At 41.2% G+C, this 20,275-nt stretch overlaps 1 protein-coding gene and 1 long non-coding RNA gene across 4 annotated transcripts in view; one reads left to right on the top strand and one right to left on the bottom strand.

The window, feature by feature from the left end:
* The window catches only part of TENM3 (teneurin transmembrane protein 3), a 2,501,300-nt gene that overhangs the window by 1,894,410 nt on the left and 586,615 nt on the right, over nt 1–20,275 (top strand). Inside the window, exon 1 of one of the 3 annotated variants that reach the window (XM_032413693.1) lies at nt 10,711–10,942. The exons of 1 other annotated variant lie outside the window; for it this stretch is intronic. The gene's annotated coding sequence lies outside the window, so the exon portion shown is untranslated. Of the gene's footprint in view, nt 1–10,710; nt 10,943–11,457; nt 11,528–20,275 lie in introns of those variants that run through there. One more of the 3 variants, XM_032413692.1, reaches the window with a different exon arrangement.
* On the bottom strand, nt 9,841–11,188 carry LOC116637979. The gene is made up of 4 exons (XR_004300576.1): nt 11,096–11,188; nt 10,828–10,926; nt 10,482–10,625; nt 9,841–10,303 (listed from the first exon to the last, which is right to left on the bottom strand). It is a non-coding gene; the product is annotated as an uncharacterized LOC116637979 (long non-coding RNA).

Below are 20,275 nucleotides of genomic sequence, written 5' to 3'. Positions count from 1 at the left end.
TCGTGCTTATTAGATGGGCTTAGCCTCACCCCCCTGCCTCCATGTTCTAGAATTTACTCAGTGATGTCTTGTTCTTGAATAGTTGTTAGTTGTTCTTCTTGTGAGGGAGAGTGAAGCCAGGAACAACCTGTGTTGCCATCTGGATGACATTGTTCTCCTAGCTCTTAATTAAAAAAATAAATTATATATATATATATATATTTTTTTTAAATTTCTCTTAAAAGCTACACATGTTGAGTCAGTTCCTATACCATCTCACACAAAGAATTGTTTAATTTCCAGTAATAAATAGAACTAATACATATTTAAAGTTTCATTCAAAATCTATATAAGTTTGGTCTCATACATATGCTATTGAACAATATAGTCAGCAAAAATTTGTACCCAATAATCCAACTACAGAAGAGAATTGAAAATTCTATTTGAATTTACAACTTATTGATTTTACTACTCTTAGAATGATTCAAGATCTAATTTTGAAGTGTCACTGAATTTTCAGCTGACAGATAGTCTCACCCTCTTAATATTGTAAATTTTGGTTTCTTCCTTAAATGGAAATGTGTCACTTTTGAAAATAATTCGACTACATTTATTTGCAACAACCTCTCTTTAATAGGCTTATGATAAAAACTGAAATATCTATTTGCTTTATGCAAAATATTGAGCCCTGGCAATACTTCTCAAACTTCCCTGCAAATAGGAATACTCTGGAAGCCTTGTTAAAATCACTAATTTAGTGGTTGCATCCTTGGAGATTCTGATTCCATAGAGCTGAGGCAGGACCCAGGAATGTACATGTTATTAAGAACTCCCAGGTGATTCTGATATAGGTGGTCTAAAGGTCGCAATTAGAACACTGTTGATCTAGGGCTACCATAGATTTTGTCACCCTGTTTATTATCAAGATAATCTTCACATTTTAATATAGAACCTCTTTATTATCACAATCTCCTTCAGAGTATAATAAAGGTTGATTTCTAATAAGTTTGAAAATAAATATTACTCATACCATGGCCTGATTTAAATGTAGCTTCTAAGTAACACTATAAACTCTTGAGGCAAGTTTCCAGGACTCACTCATCGGTGTAAATAGACCAAAGGTGAATGCAGAACTCCATTAAACCAGAACTCTAACCTACGAATTTCACACACACTCTCTCTACCTTTCAGCATCCTCGTGGTTTATCTTCAGTTTAAGCTGGTTCTCCCTTCTTTCTCCCCTAACTCAGATTCTCTCTCTGCCAATTTCTTCCCTCTTTATAGACTCTTAGCTCATAATCTTCTCATGGCCTACTTTTTTTTTTTTTTTCTCTCCTAGATATCTTATCCAAGGATAAAATAGGGGAGGGTACATCCTGGCCTTTCATAGATTTTGTGGATTAAAACTGGTGGATCTGGAGGCACGGGCTAGGAAAAAAAAGTGTTAGGTAAACAGAGAGAAACTTGGATGGTTCCAATGGCCGGCCCGGACTCTTCTCCCAGTCTGCTTGAGAAATGCTGGCTTCTTACATTTTTCCCTAAACCAAACAAAACCCAGAGTCACATCTTCCTCAGGGAGACAAAAACTTAGATCATATGGCCTGTCAGAACTTGCTTATTCCAATCTGAGTCCTGTAGCCATTTCATGGCCTTAATCTACAATCCTCCTCTCTTAGGGATTTATCATACCACTGAGCAAACCAGGGTTTGCTGTCTTAATGTAGTGTAAGGCAAGTACACTGAAGTTTCAGCCAGAAGAATACCTAAAATGTTGTTAGAAATACCTTTCCGTGCTCCATTGGGAAAGCTTGTACTCTGAAAGTAATGTTATCTCGGGTGTCATCTTTAAAACAAACAGACAAACAAATCAACAATTCCACAACCCATGAAAATGATTGCTTTGCCTTCCAGACACAAACTCATGTGAGTTTGATCTAATTTACTTGTGAAATCTGGGTTTATGAATGATCCAGTTTCAGTCTCTTAGAGAAATCAGTTCTGAGTCAAACACAGACTTGGAGTGAAAATAAAGAAGACACAAAATACCAAAATCCTGTGTGTATTTAAATTTTCTGAAGTCTTAAGGAAGCCATGTGTCTCACCATCTCCATTTCAAGTGGGTACAGTGGTCTATGATATGCCTTGCTATTTTGAGAAAAGAGGGTCTGAACATGAACTGCATCATAAATGTGCATGTTGGGAGTAGCAGCAGCATCAGTGATGTAAACAGCTTCTCCTTCCTGGAATTTTCAGACAGAAATGGGACTTCTGAAATCAGTCACATACACACACACACACACACACACACACACACACACACACACACCCGTAGGCAAAATATGAGACTCACCTCTCTGCTTACATGTCTTTAGCTGATATTTCACAGACAAGACGTTTTGTGAGCCTGAACCCTAAGTGATCTGTTAATGATTTGGGATTTTAAACAGTGCCCTCTGAAAGCTGGTTCTTGTAATCAAGTTTGACATGAAAATAGTACTGTCATTAAATTCAAGGAAATGCCATAGTTTAATGCTTAATCACATTACATTTGAGATAATTTGTATGTCATGAAGCTGTATTTTGGAAACATGAATGCGAACTTTACTACTGAGCAGACCATATATCTACCTAGACTTTTAGCCTCAGAGCACTTCGGTATTGGGTTGTAGTTGCAGGAAGTTGGTGTGGAAAAAATACCTATTTATTAATTATACTTAAATGCTTTGGAGAATACATACATGTAATTAAAATGCCAATGATGACAAATAATAGTGCCATGATTAATTTCTTGCAGAACCAGTGTCTTTCTTTCAAGGGAAAATTCTTGCCCCTTCACCTGTCTGATGAATTCCCAGGAGTATTCCTAGCCTCCGATTTGAAGCCTTTGAAGGTTGTTCTTTTTTTCAAGCAGTTCTGATTGTTTGCCTTACACATTTTTGTGTGTAGATGTTGTCTGGATGATGGAAGGTAGGGATTAAGCTGGGTTTCTTACAAGGTCAATTTACAGGGTAAATTCAGAAAGGACTGAGCAGATGATTTACATTTTCAAGCTAAATCATTAAAATTATGGTGAGTAATGCATCTTAGGAGGATATTAACATACACCTAATAGGTCACCCACACCCACAGCGGAGTTTTAGTACTTCTTAGTAATTCCATTTACTTGACATAAATGGTTTTGTCTGATTGCTCTAACCTATCATGATACCTTGAACAAAACAACTGATGTCATTCAATAAGAAGTTAGGATCCATTAAAGAGAAGCCCATTATAACATTTTATACAATCTACAATGCAAATGAGAACACTGTTTAAACATAAAAATGGGGAAGAAAACCTGAAGGAGGCTAAGTATTTTCTAAATTAAAAAAAAACAACAAAAAACTAGTCTTTACTCCTAAGATTTTAAAAATATTCTTCACAATATCAACCCAAAATTGTGGAATATGTCTTTGTCTTCCCAATCTAAGGATTCAAAGTTCTAATAATGCATAGAAAGATCTTCCAGTAAGAACCCCCCTCTACACACAACGTTGTGTTAAACTTCATCCAATTGTTCAGCTAATTCTTATGCTTCTCCAATTTTACTGGATATTATGTTTTTATTGGGGTTCAGGGAAGCATGGCTAATGACATCAGCAAGCTTTGTAATTTCTCACTGCCAGTTTTCTACACAACTTACACTTTTGTCACTCAAACTGCACCAAATTGCTCCAACAATTAATCTTAAAGCGCAGGAGCAGGGGGACTTTTAAATGGACCCCTTCTTGGGATTTTGTGTTAAAAACAGGAAAGTTCCCATGAGTGAAGGGGGGAAAGTGAGCTTCTCCAGCCCCTGCTCTCCCCCAGGTCTCACTCTTCTCTGCCAACCCCCAAAAGGAATGAATTACATTTCTCTTCTTGTCCTTTAAATGAATAGCATAGTTTGGGTGAAATTATCGGGCAATTGCATGCCTTTTATGCAGATAATGCTATTTGATGAAAGCGGTGTTTTGATCTGCTAAGGATAATACAGATCCAGGGTTGGATTCATTGGTGAGAGTAAAGCTGTCTTCTGTGATAACTTCATCTCAGCATGAGGTCAGACGGGGAAAACTGGGATGGGGGATTAAAAAATGACACAGTCGGAGCAGTATTCAGTTCCCTGCTGTGCTCCTGGCTGCACACTATGGCTTATGTTTCTGATCTGTTATGGTATTGTCTGCCTTTCTCTCTCAGAGCAGAAAGAGATTGCTTAAAACTTTTCTTTTTTCAGCTAGAGGGATTAGTTCTGTGCAGCTTTTTTAATTAAAGAAACTGTATCTTTTTCAAGGCAATTTAAAGCTGCAAGGGAAGAAGGACCATCAACATCCATAACTCAGTACTATTATCTGTAACAAAGTGTGAGCTCTAAATTTGATATTCAAAAATAGGAGAAGGAAGCTCTAGGATTCTGTTGTGTTGTGAACCTTCTGTGATTGTGCGGATCCCTAAATGAGGAATAGCAAATAAATTATTTTGTATAAGTCCTGAATATGTTTCCATAAGTAGCAACTTCCAGCCGCTTTGCTTTTTAGCGTAGCTGAGCTTGCTTAATTAAATCTTCATGATGATAGCGAAGTGCACTTGAAAATTGTGTAAGAGGAAATAGGTTTGACTATATATCTTTTTCTTTACCCAGAGATCATTTTTAAACATTTCCATTCTGCTGAAAGTGATAACAGTAGAAAATGTCTGCTTAATAAGGGCAATTTGCATTTAAACAGTGCAAAGTACAACATTATGGTACTTTATCACAAAGAACCTCCGCGTTTGTGATAAGTGGTCATCATCTTTATTAATCTGAGGGGAGCACGGATTGGATCTATCCAAAGTGATGATGAATTTGTCAGGACGTATACATTTGAGTTGAATTTATAGCTCAATTTAACCCAGGTTAATGTTGAAAATCCTCAAATGTTTCAAATAAGGCCCATATGGTTATCACTTTACAAAGCACACAGGCTCTGTGCTTTGGTTGCTACATACACATCTCCAACTAAATTCCATGCCAGATCAATTAGAAACAGTCCTCCTGAGCAGAGAGGAACAAACAGAGATTGTTTCCCCAATACCAGCTGAACCCTTGTCTTGAAGAAATGAAAAGCAGTCATCTTAGGCTCTACACTTCTTACCATTAAAAGTCCAAAGGAATTCGGTAAACAATAAGGGTGTCATAGGATCATATTTAGTAGAACATACTTAGAGTATCTGCATTTGATCAGTGCTCACTACCAATTTTTCCAAATTTCCGTATATGCTACGTCTTACTGAAAAAGAGGAACACAAAATTTGATCTCTTTCCTTTTCCCCATTATTTTTGTCTTTACTTCAAACTGTGTGTCTGAGAAGTCAACCAAGTGCAGAGGTGAACTGATGTGGCTTGATATCATAACTGGAATTTTTAAATGATGTGCCATTAAAAAATGGATGGGCAGAAAAGTGGAAAGTGTACTTAATAAGTATATTCTTGAAGTCAATTTTATTTATGACCTATCCTTTAAAAAAAAAAGTTGGAATGACTGAATAGGGTGAAAATATTTTATTCATGCATTCACTCATTCATTCAACAACCACTTAATGAACATCTTCCGTATGGCAGCCCTTTGTGCTGGACCCTGTGGTCTTAAAGAGCTATTGCAAAAGGCCCATTTAATAAAATAGTGCCATCATTTATTACATGCAGAAAATACTATGGAAGCCCTTCCAAGGGCTTAATGGGTGCTCTAATAAATAGGAGTTCCAGAGGCTGAGAGTACAGGACGTCCCGGACTCAGGAGTCGGCAAAGGGAGGACGGAGTAGGACACTCCTGGGAAATGAGAAGATGCTCAGTGGGTCTGCAGCTGAACGTAGTCACTTGATGCCTACGTTTTTCATCTCTGTCTACAAGTTAACTTATAGACTGGATCCCGAAACATCTAAAGGACATCATATTCTTAACAAAATTGTCCTCTGTCATGAATTTATAAGCCTTGCACAGCTAGCGTCTGCCTTAAATACACCATAGACTGTATGTATATAGCGTATACCGTAAATATGGTATATATACTGCTTATCAAAAAGCTGTCCACAGAAAACATGACAGATTTTATTTTATTTTTTAAAGATTTTATTTATTTATTTGACAGAGACAGACACAGTGAGAAAGGGAACACAAGCAGTGGGAGTGAGAGAGGGAGAAGCAGGCTTCCTGCGGAGCATGGAGCCCGATGTGGGGCTCGATCCCAGGACCCTGGGATCATGACCTGAGCTGAAGGCAGACGCTTAACGACTGAGCCACCCAGGCGCCCCAAAACATGACAGATTTTAAAGGGTACTCCATGGTAACTATTAATTTTAAAGGTTTTTTATCTTTCAGTGCGGGAAAATGTGGCATGCTTTAAACACACATGTGGACTGAAACCAAAATTGAAAGTGCCACGTGTGGAAAGACACTTCTGCGTCCAAAATCCTTCGAGGAACTGGGTTTTCTATGTGACTGAAGCAAAACCAAGTCAGCAGTGGGGCTGGGTTCCATGCATGCCTTTTCACCAGAGATCAGAGCCACGTGGAGGCTCTGTTTACGCAGTGGAACACAAACCAATGTACTGGAAAAGCAGGGCCGCATTTAAAGGTTGGTTTGTCTGATCACCAGTTCACTGGGTAGCTCCAAAATGCATGTGCATTGAGAGAGGCCTGTCGTGCTTTAATGAAGGTAATGAAAGCCTGTTTTCCACCGCCAATAGTCATTTAATTTTATGACTTGATCAGTGATCAAATCAGAATATTTGTTTTACAGTTTCCCTCAACCTAATGACCAAGGGAAATCAGTTGATTATTTTCCCAGGAGAAGAAACAACAAACACCTGACAGTAACTTTAGAGCTACTCGAGAGGCTTCTGTGTAAAAGTTAAGTTCTAGTGCTGTGCATTGTTCTAGGTTAGTGGTCTGCTACCTGCAAACTGATTTGTTTAACCAGCATCCTCCAAGTGCCTGGGACTCACCTTCTTCTCCTGACTGCCAGCCTTCAGGCTGTTTTAAGCTGCTCATCACTTACTGTTCTCAATTGAGACATAACCTCCTTTTGGAAGTATATAGATTATTGGCTTGCCTGATCTTTTCAAAGGGTCAGTGGGAAGGTCTAAGAGTCTCCACTATGGCTCCTTCAGTCATTTCCCGCCTTCCTTCTCAGTGCCAGAACCCTTCAGGCCGGAGAGGTTGCAGCCGGATTTGAGCCCTACAGTCAGGCCATTCTTGCCTCCGTTTGCTAGAGCCGATGTAGTAAGTCCCAAGAATGCCCATGAAGTGGAGCGGTGCCCAGGAGCCTCCTTGGAGAGCCTCCTACCTGCCTGACCCGTGCCCCCTTCTGCACGCCTGAAAGCCCCGCCTGTCAAAGGAGGATGTAGCCTTGGAGCCCCGCTGCGCCCCACGGGAGGGAGGCCCAAGCGGCGGCTTCAGGCTCGACCTGGAGAAAACCGACAGTCCCCAAAACATCAGCCTCCAGGGAAGGCTTCCGTGATGCTGACTTACATGGATAGGCATCCCCTTCGAGTGGGGAGCGACCCTCGCCTGAGGTGGGGAGTTGATGGCGCGACAGAACAGCGCTGTGGGCCCAGCCTCCGCAGCAGGGCAAAGCACCGGTCCCTTTCCCACCCCACCTCAGTCCTGAGGGCATGGTCAGTTCCTAATCCCAAAGTGGTTCGGTCCATTATCTTCCTCCCCAAGCATCCTGTAGAGGTTTGCAAGGGCCACAGGCATGCATTTCCAGGGGTGGGGTGCGGGCTGCAAGGGGAGCTCGGCAACATTTTTTTTTCCGGAGAGCCGCGTATCACTGTGACAAGGGGGCCCCACGGGAGGGCGATGCCGCCAGCTCAGCCCCATTATCCTGTGCAAGACCGGCTGCCTTCACGCGGCAAAGTCACACCAGCCACGCCCGGCAGAGTTTGCTGTGAGCGGCCAGAGGTTTGCAAAACAGCCAGCCACGTCTTGCATTTCTTCTCCCGCTCGAGTTTTTATTGCAGCCGAGGGCACGGCGTGATCTACCCACCATCCCCGCCCTCCCATGACAGGAGCTCAGCGAGGCAAAAAGCCTGATGGTCACGTAGCAGGCTGCCTCTCTGCTTTCCAAGGATGCATTCGGAGGAGAAAGCGTCTGGTATAGTTTGGCACTGTACAACATCAGCTTTTCCTAAGGACCTCGAATGATGGAACTTCTTTGTTAGTGGGGTAGGGGTTGGGGGGGTGGGAACCCAACCCACGAAGCCTCAAACTTAGCACACATAAACTGCCTGGATTTCGGGCTTCGCCTTGCGCTCACAGACGGTCGTTGAGGACACCCTGCGCGCTTTGTCCACCAGTGATGCCTGCCATAGAGTGCACGGGGCTGTATGAATGAGTTCTAGAGTATTTTGTCTGCATTGCATACAATTCGTGTGAATGTTCAACATCCCGCACTGAAAAACTTTGAATATCGTGTAACAGGGAGCTGGGCTAGAGACAAGCTTCAAGATTTATTACCATTTCTAAATTTTATGAGTTCTATTGTTTCCTATGCTCATTACCAGCTTTAGCTATAATGAGGGCTGAAAAGAGAAAAGAGCTACAAAGAAGAAACATGCCACTCCCCCGACCCCACCTCCTGCCTGTTCTACCAGCAATTTAGTTCTTCTGTTCTGGCCTCTTTAGGATGTGTCTTATCTCTTTTTTTGTGTGTATTCCTAGATAGTAAGGTACGAAAGAGCAAGGGGGAGTGTTACACGGACACTTAGCAAAGTTTTGAACACTTAAGATGTTTTTCTGGGAACTGGGCCACAAAGGTGATTTATGAAACACCCGTCAAGTTTCCTTTTGATCACATCAGGAATGCAAATTTTAAGTAGTTGGTGTGACTGTCATATAATATCTGGGGTATGCCTCCACAATTCAGGAAGTTTTCTTGAGACAATGAGGATGGTTAGAATGAGAGGGGAATAATCATTCGTTTGCCCCCGCTGCCTTATTTTATTTTATTTTATTTTATTTTTCAAGTGTGAAACACACAAAGCAGGAAAGAGACTGATCCACCCCAGGGCGACTCTAGATTCCTGTAGTGCTTAGCGTCACTGGCGCCCCAGGAATGGGGTCGTGGTGGTCACGCATTACCGTTATTTCTTAACGAGTAGGTGAAGTGCGTTTGGTCAATTGACAACTTCGGGAACTCAGGTGGTGGGACTGGGCACACTAATTCAAGGTCAGGGACTCTCCTTGTCAGTTCTCCCGAAAACTTTGGAGAAACTCTATCCTGAAGCCTCAGGCTTTCCTAGGAGGCACTGCTCTTGTTTTCAAAGCGCTTAGTCTGTTTCGTGTTCTGCACGTAGTTACAAATACAGGTGTTTTCCTTCCAGCCCGAGTCCCCGTTAGGTGCAGGTCGCTGGAATCCTCTGCTCTGAAGTTGAAAGTGGGAGATGGAATGAGAAGGCTGAGAGCTCGCTAGTTCCTCTGCCACGCTTCCTAGGTCAAGTTTGCTAGCGCCCCGTTAAGGCCTGGGGAACAAATTCAGAGCTACTCCCGGGGGAGGGGGAGGCAGGGGGGAGGACGCTAGGGTGCCCGGAGTGGAGCCCAGCCGGCTGGTCCGCCCCAAGCGCGCACGCCCCAGCCCTGCTGCCGCTGGGTGCCGAGCAGGTTCCAGAGCGGCAAAGAGCCGGAGAGCGGCTCCGCGAAGGTCGCGGATTGGGTGTTCCAAAAGTCCGGAGCAGCCGGAACTGCAATCTGCCTCGGTGGGCTTCCTTTAGGCCGGGGCAGAGGGGCTGGGGAGTCGCGAGCGAGGGTGCTGAGGGGAACTTAAGCGAGTAGAAAGTGGCAGCGTCTTGTGGAGAGCAGTAAACTTTTATTTTCCTCCCACAGCAAACAAAGTCGAGGCAGAGGTAGCGTTTGGCTGCTAATCTGAGGGGAGAACGGGGGATGGGGGGTCGGAGAATGCGGGGTGTGGAGCCTTTAGAGGACTCCAGAATCCGCCCCCTGGCCGCTGCGCGCTTGTTGGGGAGGACCTGGTGCTTGAACCCGAGGGCAGACACTTGTTCTCCGCCAGCCCCGAGTTGGGGCTTGCAAGGAATCTTGGTGTTCAGAGCCCCTTCCCGTGTGCGAAGGTCATTTGCGCTTTTCAGTTTCGGACGAGAGGACACTCTGGAAGGGAAGGCGCAGGTCATTTTCAGAGCCTCTTGTAAAGGACGGGCCGCCTACCGAGAGTGGAAATCCTTAATTACACCCTTCTGCCTCGAAATCCATCTTCCCGGCAGTGTCTTGCACTCCTACCTCTTCGGGTGACTCCGCTGACCTGAAATGCCCACCCTATGAAAGATCAAGCAAAGTAGTTTTCTAAGAAGGTTAGAGGTGTGATTACACAGAGAAGTGTTTCCACTTTGGTCCAAAGCAATTACCCGCCCCCTCCCCCGTCCCTCTCCCCCACCCCCATCCCGCAACCCAGAGAAGAAAAGGACAGACGCCCCCCTCCCCGGCACGCACGTACCCCTGCACTTTGTAGGTGCGTGTGAATTTCAGATGGCGCTGTAAGTTCATTAGTGTTTGCAATCAGCGGCGGGCAGACCCCTCATCAGAGCCGAAAGCCGGCAAGAGCCATTCATCAGCGTGAAGTGTTATTCATGGATGACCCCTAAATCACGGCAAGAGTAGTAGATGCACTGATTGGTCACAGCATGGGAGCCTTGGAGCTTTCCCGTACCCGACGCGGCCGGGAGGAGGGAAGAAGGGAGGGGCGGCGAACGTGGTTCAGTCCGGCAAATCCCATTTGACAGAAAAAGGCAGTAAACGGGGAATCTCTTTTTTTGAATAAAGAAGAAGAAGAAATAAAGTACCTGTCATCTTGACAAGTGGCGGAGCGGAGGAGTCCAGGATTATAAATGATCGCAGCCCGGTCCAGCTCGCCCTGTGATTGGGCTCTCCCGCGATCTGCACTGGGGGAAGCGCATGGTAGGCTCCTCTCCTCCCGCACACACACTCGCACACACACACGGACACGTGTACGCGCCTGTCTCGGGCACACTCGGCCCGGCGCGTCCCCCCGTCACACAATTAAGGTCCTGGATGCTGCTCCCTGGCACGGCGCCCTGCTCGCCTCCTCACCTTTTCCTCTTCCTCTTCCTCCTCCCTCGCCGCCACCGTCCTCCGGCTCCCCCGCCGAGAACCGAAAACTCCGGCGCGGCCTCTCGGGCTGAGCTGGAGGCTTAGAGGGGCCGGCGGGAAGGGAGAGGGGGAGAGCGCGGGGGAGAAAAAGAAAGTGAACTCATTGGCGCTCCGGCGCGCGCTGCCCTCCCCTCGCCGCGTCCCTCGCCCGCCGCGGCCGGGCGCTGGGCAGGGAAGGAAGTTGTAACACTTGCTGTTCTCTCCCCCTCCCGCCACCCTCCCCCGTCTCCCACGCTCCGCTCCCTCGGCGGGGCCCCCTCCCCCGCGCCCGGCTCCTTTGAATTTGGCCAAGTGCTGTGTGTGCGCGCTGCTCGGGTGGACGCGGCGGCTGCGGCCGGGGAGCGAGCCGGAGGCGCGGGCGAGCCGAGCGCGGTAAGTGCTGCGCCGCCGCCGGCGCGCCCTCCTTCCTTTCTGGGGTCCTAGTGCCCGGGCCGCGGCGCCGGGAGCGGGAGGGCGGGCGGCCGGGAGCCGGCGCGGGCGGCGGCGCGGTTCCCCGCGCTGCTCGGGCAGGCGGCAGCAGGTGGGCCAGCCCGGGGTGGCCCGGGAGCATCTCCGCGGCGTGCGGTCGCCCCGGGTCTGGCCTCCCAGTCCCGGCTTCTCCGTCCCCGCCCCTCCCTCGCGTCTGACACCTCAGGCTGCCTGCTCAGGTGGGAACTTCGCCGGCGCCTGGCGCCGGAGGAGCTGGGCACGGCGCTGCGGTTCCGGGGAGCCCCGGGCTCGCGGGTTACCCGATAAAGGCAGCCCCGGGGGCTGGGCGCTCAGTGGGGGCAGGGAGCCTAGCCCGTCTGGCTCTGGTCGGGGTGATCCCCAGTTTTGTGGCGGGGCGCCGCGTCCTCAGAAGGTGTCTGAGAAGATCTTGGGGGCTTCCAGCGAGCGGGAAGCCCTGAAATGTCACCACTTTCCGGGGCAAGTGAAAATGAGGCTTCAACTACCAGGCAGCCAAGTTGGGAATGGAGAAGGACGGGAACGAGGGGCTGGGGTGGCGTGGGGAGGAGTAGATCTCGACTGAAACTTCATCTGGAAACTCCGGATGGGGCTGGAAACAAACAAATACCCTGAACTGGGCATTTGAACAATTACAGATTTACGAATCTGCAACTCAATCTCCGGCCGTGTGGTGTTTTCCAACCAACTGGAAGAAGCTTCAAATATTTTAGGTTGAGGTGGGCTATATCTGATTTCTGCTGAACACCTTATGATGCAGTTTGGATTCCATTCTTACTGCCTCACCTTTAAGGTAGTTGTAATGGTAACCTGCTACTAATTCTTACTGAGGAGGAAGGGTACCAGATAATTCCACCGTGCAATGCAGCAGATACATTTGTTTTCTGAAGTCATGATAATCTAAAGCTAGAGAAAAGTTTCCAGGTACTTTTGGGTAAGTGCTGTGGAAGTGAAAGGGTGAGGGCTGTCCAGGCACTTTTTACAGGGCCCCAGACAGCTGGGATTCCGGAGAACAGGACTGTCTCTTCATAATACTCTTACTTCTTATCTTCTGACAATGTATTTGTCAAACATTTGGTGGCTCTGGCAGAATCCACTGGGTGGTCTTTTCACTAGAAATAGAAATATGTTCAGGCATTACCTTTCCTTTCTGTTGTCAAAAACAAAACAAAACAAAAAGGCAGGACTAGCATCTCTGGAAAGCCTGGAAGGGTACCCCAAAAGGTGGTATTGCAACTGAGCAGAACTTGTGATTTGATTCTTTTAGTGAATTTGCTTAGAATACGATGCATACCCCCCCGCCACCCGGGTGCCTACCTGGAAAAGTATTTGTGGTCTATCTAGGATATTAGGAACAGAGTTGAGAATATAATGAAAACTCATTATAGATTTTAATATTTCAGTTGAAACAAAAATTTTACAAATACACCAACGATCTTGCTTTGTGCACTCCTTAATACATTCTTAATTATCTAAAACTTCTAGCTTTTATTTCTTAATATATGAAATGCTTGTAAGAGCCTTGAAACTTTCGATTTGTGATTCTAAATGCAGAGCAAATATTTAATTCTTGCTCTAAGTGTGAGAGGTTAGTTCAGTAATAAGACTTGCTAATCCCACTTTAAAATGTCAAGGCATTCACAGATTATTCCTAAATTCTTCAAAGTTGGGGTTTATAATGAGTTTAGTTAAGTTATTCTGTTGTGTATTTCAGGATTGAATGTATCTCTCTTCCTGTTGCATTTTCCTTAACAATCTGCCTTTTTTTCTTGTTTGAATTTTAGTATTCTTCTTAACTCAAAGATACTGTTTTTTGCTAGTGGTCAATATATTTTATTTTAGACAATTTAAAAGAGAATATATATTATGAGAGAAAGTAGTTCCTTTAAGTAAGACAGGTATATTTTTACATATACTACACAATTTTTATGAAAATGTACTAATAACTATACCAGTGCTTATATATTTGAAAAATACATTAGTATCCTATACCAACAGCATTAATGTTAGCAACTCATTGACAGGGAGTATCGACCCTAGTGAGGATTTCTTAATTATGTAAAATAAAGCAGATAAAATTATAGTAGAATTCTGACTAATTTTTTTTCCAAATTGAATCATTTTGAATGGCTGAGTTTATTTTCTAGAAAGAAATGTTATAGGTAAATTATAGAGGCTTTTCTTACTCTGATCTTGTAGGCGTGTCATGAGTCTTTTGGTTAGAAAAGAGAACCTGCTTTATTAGGGTGAAGACAAAGAAAGATAAGGATGCTTATCTTTGAATAGAAGAAAGCACCTAAATAGAGTGAAAAGTTTTACATTTATTCGGAAAGAAAACCTAGCTAAACAATAATAATCCAGTTAGCAAGTTCAAGCTACTCTTCCTTAGCTTTGCTTCTGAAAGCCAAGAGTTAAAATTATTTCCTTTGTAGAGAGTCAAGCAGATAAGAAACCAGGCAAAAGTGTATGGCTATCGTTGTGAGTAGAATGACCTATCAGGAATACTTGATCAACTTTGAGCTTCATGTACCAAAAATGTTTTTCCCATTGCTGTGAAAGCATGTTTGGAAATAGCCAAGTTTGTTCTGCCTACAATGGTTTTGGGAAGTAAGTCCTGAAGATAGTCATAGTCTAATATAAAAGCACCATAAAGACAACTTTGTTTGTTTATTAATATTGATCATTTTAATAAATACATTACCTCCTTTTTATTAAGCTCTATTTATCCCTTTAAAGTTTTTATTTCTGGGCAGCTGAGGAATGTCATCAAGGTATTTTACTTACGTGAATCAGTGTATTCAGCAGTGTTAATGAATTGTCTGCCCTTTTCCTGAAGATGTGCTGTAGAAACCTGTTAGGCATGTCCATTGACGCATTGCTTATCTACCCAGTGTTTTATTTGATAGCCAAATGTCTACTTTGACTTTTAGAACATACTCTTTTTACTTCAGTTGAGAATGTGAGCAAAAAATACAGTAATTTGCTATCAAACTTTTACTCTGATCCACACCCAATTATATATCTCTTTGAATTTTCAGTTAAAGCCAGTGTTAATGATAGTCGAGAAGAATTTAACACCCACTCAAAATAAAGAAGTGTACTGAAAAGACAGCATAATAATGTTATGCTACTTAAAAGTTTTAATAACCGAGTCCTAAAAATTATGTCATGTTAGCTTCTTTCAGAACACATTCAAAACCTTATTTTGGAGATAACAGATGTTTTAAGAATCCTGATGGACATTTTGTACTTAAAAAAAACTTGTAAGTTTCAAAACTGATTAATTGTTGTGTCTTATAAAAACTGATTTATTTCATACTTTTTTATATACCAAGCATTACCATTATGAAGCTATCCTTCTAATTGAGATTAATGTTTCTGAGCAAAGAAGTGGTTTAGAGGGCTGCATTCATTTTGAGTGCTGTTGTAATCAATTTTAGATACAGCATTCCACAGTGGGTCAGTTTGCATCCAAACCTGCCTTATTATGTAGAATTAACTTGTTGGTGATTGATAGTAATACTTCTACATCTTGAGAAGTCATTTGTTTCCAAACAAGTGTGATGGCTTGTATGAGTTTTAAAATATTGCTTCTTATAATTAAAACATCCTTTTGGGGACTTAATTTGAACTTTCTCTAAGAATTGTATAAAGCATGAGGAAGCAATTCATTAATACATATTCAACTGCAATAGCCTTTTTTCTTCCAAATACAATATGCCTCAGGTGTATTTTCTTGTTCGTCAAAGCGCTTTGTGGTCTTTTGGAGTCATAAATGGTAAACATTATACAACTAGGTTATTTCCTTTTTTGTTTATATCAATATTCTAGTTGAGTTTTTCAAGGAATTCTTAGAATTATAGATCCACGTCTTGCACATGCGTTACAACTTTTATTTTATAAGGTGGTAGGTATAATCTTGACAATGAAAGGTAATGCATGTGGAGGTAATTCTTTATCCTCTTTGGAAACCTGGAAAGATGGAGACTATGATCATCCCTACGACGATGTTTGCGTTTGTACATTAGCTGTGTCTGGTCTCAACTTTATCAGCATTTTATTCTCTTCCGAAAGACTGTGTGAAGATTTTCTTGGACTTTGGTCCACATTGCATTGCTTACTGTGATGTATGCTTATAGTCTCAATAAAATAAAGTATCAAAAGCACAAAATCGAAGATTAATATAGATAACTCTTCTAATATAGCCATCATCTCTAGAATTTTTAAATAAAGATGTGACTGCTTTATAGTGAATATAAAGTTCCCACAGTGCATTGTTTTCTGCTTTCAGAAAAAAAAAAAAAACTTGGTAGGAAATATGTTTATTATATTTTAATTTTCTTCACTGTAATGATAGATTATGTACACTGAATTAGTGTTGTTCCATTTAAAAACATTCACTAAAAACAGTTCGAAACGCTAAAATAATGTACTTAAAATGCCATTTTCAAAGCATCATCTTAGCCCCCCATTAGAATATAAACTTTCAAAATGCAGAAATATGCTCTAAGATATAGAGCTGTTTCAAACACCAAAACCATAATAGGATTCCTTCATTGGAAGGAATGTTGATGTGTGTGTGTGTGTGTGTGTGTGTGTGTGTGTGATTTCGATTAAATAACTCAGGTGATTGGGTAGTTAGAATAGCTATGTAGAATTCCTGTAAAAGATAATAATCTACTGAAACCTCCTTCCTTCTACTTCAGATAAGTTACCGAGCAAATTAATGTCAGTATCCTAGAACGTACTCACAGCCGCAGGAATATATGATTGAAACCGTATAATAATAAAAAGGAGTTTTTACTACCCTGTTGACATCCTTGCAGTCTAGAGGTAGCACTAGGGTAGTACTGACTTTTCTAACAAGTTTGGGATAGGTGGCAGTCTTAACTGAGTTCTAAGACTTCAAGGAGGTAGTAGACGGCTTTAATGTTTCTGCAGCATCTGTAGAATACAGCGTACCACATCCCCAAACTATGGTCATCTTCTTTCCTGTGAGTTAAGGAGTGGATGATCACTTATGGAGAGATGGCAGTTTTGAAAATGAAGTGTTTTGAGACAATCAAGTGCCTATATTCACACTTGTATTGTCATATTCAATTATATAAAAGTTCCTGTGAGATGCTCTCTGTTGATAAAGTGATTTCCAGTATGGTGGCATACTTTTTACTTCAATTACAGAAGTTGGGGAGCAGTGGGATGCTGTGATTTGGTTTGCCCAGGGGTGGGGTCATATTATTTAATAATAAGCAGCTATTTTATAACTGGGTCTACTGGGTCTCTGCCTCAAAACCACTGGGAGATACAGAGAGAGAAAGAGGTGGAGAGGGAGAAGTAAAGAAGAGGAAGAGGAGAGAATATGAACATGAAAATCGTTTATAAAGAGTGATGGTTCTTTGAGCATTTTCTGTGTGTAGCAGAGTTTTTGATAGGAAAGGCGATCTATAGGGGGCAAATTTGGTCATTGCAAGTTAATTGGGTAAGTACAGGAGAAAATTAACTTCTAAATTTTTTCACTTTTAAGTATTTGCATTTTAGATCCAAGAATACGAGCATCATTAGTTTTTAAAAATTAATCCAAGAAATTCCAAATATTGTTTATGGTTCTTCATATTGACAGAGAAAAGAAAATGTGTTAACAGTTCTATTTTATAGGTATATTTTCTTTGTATATGGGACTGAACACCAAATTATAATTTTATAATTCTCAGATTTATATAGACTTAAAAACAAACATTCTGATTATTTTAAATGATAATTTAGGAGGTGACTTACAAGGTCACTTTGAAGATAAAGCTCATAATCAATAGATTTTAGTCATTCTGTCATTTCTTCCATTATTAGTTACACTTACCAGAATCTTGTGATAATTCTCTTCAGATTGCCATAATTTAGAAAGAAATAACAGCTTGGTAATGACTCTCTGCCTTCAGCCATAGTCTGAACCACTTCTAAATAGTAGGATGACAAAAAAAGAAAGGAAGGAAGAAAAGATATTCTTTTATGAGAGTGGATTATTTCATCTCGAGTTCAGTTAAGTTCAACTAATACTTTACAGTTAGAATTGTGGACCCACTATCATTGCGAGGAAGTGAGGTGTCTTTTTGATGACAGGGGCATTTCCGAAGAGAGGTCCTTCCTTCCCCCAGGAAGCTCTAGCATCCCTATTGTGGCCAGCATTTGGCTTCCGTACTAGGGAGCTACCTTAGGAGAGCTAAAATGCTGGGACAGCACGTTGGAAGGTATGTTATGCAGAGAATGAGGAGACAGGACCGGAATTAACGTAATTTACAATGAGAAATGCATGAAGTATTTTAATGGGTTTGCACGAAGCACTTACAAATATGTTAATATTGGGATATGTTTATTTCGGTGATTATGAAAGCGATCCTACTGAAAAGTGTACTTGTTTATTCTCAGTCTACCAAATGCTCTTTTAAAATGTGACATCTATGCTAATACCTTTATCAGAGAATTTGAAATTTGTCAACATGTAGGTGGAAAAAATTGGCAAGGGACTGGTCCTTTTTGCATAGCTCTTTTCAAAAAGAAAAAAAAAAGCTGGCACACGGCTTGTCATTTAAAATAATTATGAAAGCCAGAAGACAGCTGTAAATTTTATTTCCTTCAGAATTTATAATAACTTCCAGCTAAAGAAAACTGTCAGACCTATAGTTCTTGAAGAGCAAACCTGACTTTTTATTTCCTCTGAAGAACAACAGAAAAAAGTCTCTTAAACCTTTTTCTATGTTTATAATAAAAAATGAAATGAATATTTAAAATGTAAACTTTTTCACTTAATTTTGTGTAATGATAAGGATAATAAATGTCGACAAAAACACTGCAAGTCATAACTAATTTAAATAAATACCGAAAGTGATTCACTGTAATATCGAAAAGGAGTAAGAGCTATTGTACACAACCGTATTTTGTCTCTTGATTGTCACAAAAATGAGACATTCTTCCTACAGCAGTCTTGCTGAATTTTATGATAGCATCAATAATAGTTTGGAGGATAACTTGACACAATCAAATTAACGAAAATATTAGTCCTCTTCATGTTCTCTTTAGGAAACATTTCTAGAGAATTAGAAAGCCCTCGAAAATAATCATACCTTCCAGCAAAAAGATGTTTGTTGCCTTACAAAGCTGTCGATGAATTTGGGTTCAGAAAGGGGTGAAGGTCGAGGAGAACTTCTGCCAGAATGTTATCATTCAAATTAGAACAGACGTGTTCCATCTGTAATATATTTCTAAGTGGATATTTCGATCTTAATTTTCAACCAGTCTTTCTCTGATGACGCTGCTAGCATATTTAACATTTAAAATAAATTTCAGTTTAAACAAAAGTTAAAGTTCTTACTCATAGGTCATGTGTACTGTCAAACCAGAATTAAATCCTCACATTCAGAGTAATTTTTATGCTCCCTTCTAACTTTTTCTTGCCGAAGAGAAATAGAATAGCCTATTTTGCATTTCCTGTGATTGAAAAATTAAATGGAACAAAATTCTCCCTTACCGTTTACTTTTGCCCTAGAGTATACAATCTCTGAATGAGAACCTGGCATTACAAAAAATTTTATAAACAATATTGGCAAGTTAAGTTGATTTGCCAAAAAGATTTCTTTCTTTGTTACTAATTTTAAACATTACATGTGTGGCAGAAAGAAAACTTTTTAAATGTTTTCTCTCTTGTGTTTTGATTGTGGTATTATTTTTTAAATTGTGTTTCAATTTGTATGATATTAGGTGGTATAGTATATGTTTAGTGTTCTACCTTTGAAGGAAAATAATATGGATAATAAGGAGGTAATTTAAAAATTAAATAAATGTAAAATTATCCATATAGGATTTGAAGCACAGTACATTATAGTTAAAAATGCAGTGCCAAACAGAAATCTTCATTTTATATGTTCAAATTCAAATACTGTTTTATTGATGATGTAAATAATTAGATCTCAGTAATTTAAATTATTTACACTTACAGCTTTTATCTCTTACATGGTTCCACCAATCAGAACTTCATATTTTTATTTAAATCGGTATTATGCTCTATAGTCCACAGTTAAGAAATCCAAAAATATTAGTAATCAAAACAAACAGTAATTCCAATATAAGTTTTTAAAGAGCCTAATAGAAATTAAGATGATTAGGTAAATCTGGTGTTCTAGATATCATAGAAACACTAATGAATATCCCCATCTTACATAGTCTAGACACTGGGAGACTATTCATTAATATATATGTATGCAGTATCCACACAGGTCACCAAAAAGTTATTTATTACAAAACTGAAAGATGAATGATGTATTGATATTATTTTCTTTAAGTCAGACAGCAGGAATGCATTTGTAAAATAAAAGTTACATTTTAAGATACATCATTTATTGGTATTCTGGTTTAAAGTTATCTCAATAAAATCCATATTATCTTTCATTTCATTTAAGTATGATGTTAGCAAGTTGAGTCAGCCCTCAGTCAGTAGAGCCATGGCAGAAGTCTAATCTTTTTTACTTCAAGTTTTATATAAAACCTGCACTTTCCAGTGACATACTTCATCTCCACTGTGCAGGTGTTTTCTGAGATTTTGACAAAGGAGAGATCTGAAGGAGAGGACCGAGTGCTTGTTTTAAGAGATGCCATCAGTTAATTCTGTTCACATCATCTGATGAAAGT

This window comes from Phoca vitulina, unplaced genomic scaffold (genome assembly GCF_004348235.1).
Source record: "Phoca vitulina isolate PV1807 unplaced genomic scaffold, GSC_HSeal_1.0 scaffold15, whole genome shotgun sequence".
NCBI classification, from domain to species: Eukaryota; Metazoa; Chordata; class Mammalia; order Carnivora; family Phocidae; genus Phoca; species Phoca vitulina.
This window is presented reverse-complemented; position numbering and strand designations above follow the sequence as displayed.